This window comes from Cyanistes caeruleus, chromosome 9, assembly GCF_971803275.1.
Source record: "Cyanistes caeruleus chromosome 9, bCyaCae1.hap1.1, whole genome shotgun sequence".
NCBI lineage: Eukaryota > Metazoa > Chordata > Aves > Passeriformes > Paridae > Cyanistes > Cyanistes caeruleus.
Window position 1 is genome coordinate 26292694 of NC_141709.1, and position 4978 is coordinate 26297671.

Genomic DNA, 4978 nt, shown 5'->3' on the forward strand with positions numbered 1-4978 from the left:
TGCTGGCCAAAAACCTCTTCTGGATGGTTGTAGGGTTTGTATTTCTCCTAAGTCCACTGTAGAAAGTGTTAATTATTTTCAGGTCTGAGAAATAATTAAGTAAATTAAAAGAGTTTGCCAGTGGGAAAATGTTTTTAGAATAACAGCAATGTTAAGACTTGTTTCCAACTCTATCATTAGTAAGATTGCTTAAATACTGAAATAAGAACAATTTTTTTTTTCCTGCTTTCATATACATAATATATTCCATTATATTGGCTCAAAATTGTAGTACCCTTAAAAAACAAACCCTAGAGACTACCAAAAAAATATCAGTAATTCAATCAATGTAAAAAAAAAAATAAATCCCATTTCAGACTTGCCAGCAAATTTCAAGCAGCCTGACCAACACATATTGTTTAACCTGTGTCTCAAATTTTTTAATCCAGGAATTATGCTTCACCTGAGCTTCCTCTAATACAATTAGCGTGGTGTATTTGCTGAAACATAATGCCTTTACAGAATAATGTTTTATGCTGCAAAGCATATCTAATCTCTTCACGCAAGCCACTCTATGGCAAATCATTTTATAATGTGCAGAAAATTTTTGGTATTGTTTATATTCTCGTGTTTATGAGGTCTTTAATTGATTGTAAGCTGCTCTTTAAGTACTTAAAGATGTTTTTTAAATCCTATTAATTTTTCTTGTCTTTTTTTTTTTTTTTTTTTTCCCCAGACTTGTTAAATATTTGCTGATGTGGTGGCTGAAACATGAGAGTGCTGGAGAAGAATTTCAGCAAATTATTGTGCTTGTATTCAGGACCTTTATGTGGGGCATGCAGGTTTGTTGTCTTATTTGAAGTGCAGCAAGCCCCTAAATTCCCCTTGATCATGGTGTACGTGGCACTGGGAATTTTGCTGTGGGTTTGATTTAGTTACTCTCTGCTCTGGTACACAATGAAGAGGTAAGCACATCTCAGTGCAAATGTCACCCTCCTGGATATCAGCGCTTTTTCAGCAGCTACTCTGCTGTACAGAAGCTTTTGGGAGGTCTTAACAACCCCTGTGAGAAGGCTGATGTGTATAAAAGGGATGTGAAGTAGATTTCTGCCACTGCAAATCTTTCTGCTCTTTGAAAGATACCTGTGCTCCCCAAGACTCTGCAGGTTTATACAGGAAAAAAAAAAGCAGAGACACCCACTGAGCAGCACCCAGGAACATCTCCAGCTCTTGCTGCCACCTGACAAGTGCCCTGGGCTTCCAGGGAGATCCCAACCCAGTTATTCCCCTCCTCCCACTCAGGTAGGAGCTCTCTTCTCCAGCTAGGCTGGTCTTGGAGAGCTTGCAACCCTGTGGGCAGGTTTGTCTTCAGTGAAAACGACCCCTTTCCTGCCAAAAACAACCACAAAGCATTCTGTCAGTAAATCGAGGCTCAGAAAGAAAATAGGAGGGAAGATCAAAAGCCACCTGCCTCCCCTCTGACCTTGCCTACGGCAGAGGGCTCACCACCACGGCCAAATGTGAGATCTGGGATCCTACATGGATGCAACCTGCAGAGACCACCTGAGTGGCTGCTGGGAGAGGCAGGACACAGCTTTTACCTCTGGTAATCCTTCACTCCAGCCTGAAGAGCTGAACTGCTATACAGAGGTGAGGCTGAGCCACACGGCAGGGGAGGGACAAAGGTGTAGGGGACACAGAGGGACCTGGTGGGTTTGTGCCAGGCCATGCACGGGTGCCAAATCCTGCTTGGGTCCTCCTGGGACAATGGGATACAGCATGAGGTCAGCAATGAGCCACAGCCCTGTCTCCCTTCACACATTGACTGGCTCTTCTTGTCCTGACCACTCCTGGCCTGCAGCACAGGAAGAATTTCACTGTGGGTTTTGCCCAGTAGAGGGAAAAATACCCAATAATACTCACTTCTTTGTTCTGAGGATCTTAATTTTCTAAAACCCACGTATCAGAAATGAATCAGACAGTGGGACATCTCCATGTAGTGCCACTGAAGAGCCTACTTCAGCACAGCATTTTTGGCCAGTCACCTGCTCTTCCTGAGCCTCCATCCCCCAGACAAAGGATGAGGGAATGCTGCCTTCCCCACACAACCTCTGGGCTGGGGATGGCTCCTTGATCTGGCTCTGCAGAGCGAATTAACCCAGCAGGGCCTTCCACACCATGGCAACTGAGCATAGTTCATCCAAGAAGCAGCACATCAGTCTTGCTGATTGCCCACGCCTTCTTCTGGAAACACACATCTCAGGAAAGGATTAATGACAGCTGGAATCCCATTAGGAAAGAAACACAAGTTCCCCAGCTTACTTAATATCAGGTTTCTCGCACCTGGCTCGCTGAAGTAGGGCGCAGCCTGCAGAATATAAAATGTCCTGCAAGAACAGAGAGGAGCAGACATTTATAACCCAGCCTCCCTCAGACCTGCTAAGGCACGCACAGACCTGAAGGTTGTACATCACCTTTGCAGCAGGGCTGCTGCTCTGCTCTCCCCGTGGCTTAGCTGCTCATGTTTCGGATGGAGATGCAGAAATGTGGATTTTTTTTTTTTTTTTCTTGGTGGATCCCACAAAAAGGCACCAATGAATGTTCTGCTGGACAGCTCTGTGGAAAACATGTGCACAAAGGTCTCAGGTGGCTGGAGCATCAATGACACCAGTGCTAGGAAAGGTGTGAGCATGCAAATCCTATGGTTTTTTAGCATCTTTCCTCTTCTGCTGGAATCCAAGGAAAGCTGTCCAAACCAGGATATTGCTTATCCATGAAGAAACTATTCCCATGTTTCTTTTTTTTAAAGCCTTTCAGTGGGATTTGGGTGCCTCTAACCTCAAAGCCATCTTGGACCAGACATTGCTGAAAACATTCCCCAAATGCAGCCTGTGTGAAGAACAAGTGAGAGCCTTCAAAGTCAAAGAGACTTTTCCCTGCCTTGCTTCCTGGGGGATTTTACCTGGGAAAAATTCACCTTCAGAGAACCTAAGCTTAGTATCAGATGATTTTATGCCTTTTGCCTGATATTTGGCTAAATAAATGTAGAGAAAAAAGTCAAAATACTACAAGGATAATAGTATTTTTCTCATTTTTTTCCCCCTGAGATGAAAGAGTTTAGTAACAGACTAAAAAATATAGTTGCCTTTCGTTTCATTTACAAACAGCTTATTTGCTTTAAAAAACCCTCAAGTGTCACATTCTAAGGAATATCTACAACTAGTTTTAACTCTTGCATCCCAAAAATATGTAACAGAGTCTGTTGACCTACACTGTTGGAAACACATGAAGATCACTGCACCTCCTGAAAAAAAAAAAAAAAAAGTGGAAATTCAGTAAAAGTTAGGATACCTGGAGGAGCACTTGCAATGGGAGCAGTTTCTTTCTGGAGTCAACAGCTAACCCTGACTCAAGTGAATCTCTGTCCTGCTGTTTCAGTACCTGAGATGGCACTGTACCTTCGTGATCCTGCTCAGCAGGATTTAAGAATCAATTAGACATAATTTGCCTACTTTTTGTCAAACCTCTATCACCAGCAATGCCTCCTACTGCATTTCAGCAGAGGGACAGAGCAGAGTCCCAGTGACTGTGTGGGGCTGAGGTGTTCAGAAGACTCCTCCATCCAGCCAAGGAAATGGGTCAGGGATGTGGCACCTCTCTGAAGACAGCACTGAAACCCACCAGAAAAGCACCCACATCCAATGCCATTTCCCCACCCAGCTTTATATCAGGTCTTTTCTGCAATGAGATCTTTTTTTAGAGAGAAGGGCTCATTATTATTAGTGATAATGAAATCAGCCATGCCCTTTTCTCCACCTGCCTCCCCCCAAATCTCTGTTTGGTTACCTGCTGCTTCAGGGGTCCCACACCCAACCTGTGCTGATAACTGGGGGATGGAACCTTTCTTATTGAGCAAGGTGGGAAAAGCAGCTTCCAGTGTCAGGAATTTCTTCCAGACGTTCAGCATCTGTATTTAAATTAAGAGGCTTAAAGCTCTCCTGAACTTTTCCAGGTTTTTAATTTCAGTTTAACTTCAGGAGTGAAGTTTTAAGCCCGGAATGTCATATTCGGAGTGCCATCTACCGCGTCTTCCAGGGACTGCCACGAAGCCTGGAGGAGCTCAGCCCCCAGGAGCAGCTGGCCTGGAATTCTGGATGCAGGTGTTTGTGGGCAGGTGGTGATGGGAGAAACTCGACTGTCTGCTCAGGAACTCCGAAAACGGTGTGAATGGAGGCTGTTTTTTCCCAGAGAATGTGAGGTTGTGTGGGTTAACCACAGCTCACCACCTCCCAGTGGGATGGGGGAGAGAGAACTGGAAGGGTAAAAGTGAGGAAGCTCATGGGGCTGAGATAAAGACAGTTTAACACCTTTGTGTGCAGGTAAAGCAAAATAAGGAATTAATTTGCTGCTTCTCATGGGCAGGCAGGTGCTGAGGCATCCCCAGGACAGCTGGGCTCCATCAAGTGTAAAAGTGATTTGGGAAGACAAGCACCATCCCTCCAAACATCCCTCTTTCCTCTTTCTTCACACTGCTTTTATTGCTGGGCACAGCATCACATGGTCAGGGTCACCCCTGTGGTCACTGTGGTCACCAGCTGTCCTGGCTGGGTCCCCTCCCAACCCCTTGTGCACCCCCATGCTCCTCAGAAGGAGGTGGCAGAAGCAGGAAAGCCCTTGTGTCTGTGTAAGCCCTGTCCAGCAATAGCTACAACATCCCCCTCTGGCCACAGCTCTGGTCACAAATCCAACAACAGAGCACCAGCCAAACTACTTGGAAGAAAATTAATTCTATCCCAGACAAAACCAGCAGAGATGAGGAGAAAAAAGAAGAAAAAAGAAGAAAAAACAAAAAAAAGGAAAAAGAAAAAAAGAAGTTTGTGCTTTTTTGTGCCTTGAAGTTCATGCAAATGTGTGAAAATAAAAATAAATAATAATAAAAAAAGCATTTCACTGGACTAAAAGACAAAATAACAGATTAACTTGCCCTTTAAGCTCAAGG

The 4978-nt window shown here is 44.4% G+C and overlaps 1 long non-coding RNA gene across 1 annotated transcript; it reads right to left on the reverse strand.

Moving 5' to 3' along the window:
• Positions 1-601: 601 nt before the first annotated feature.
• Positions 602-3679, reverse strand: LOC147651723 (uncharacterized). The gene is made up of 3 exons (XR_015273652.1): positions 3331-3679; positions 2454-2595; positions 602-2366 (listed from the first exon to the last, which is right to left on the reverse strand). It is a non-coding gene; the product is annotated as an uncharacterized LOC147651723 (long non-coding RNA).
• Positions 3680-4978: the final 1299 nt, after the last annotated feature.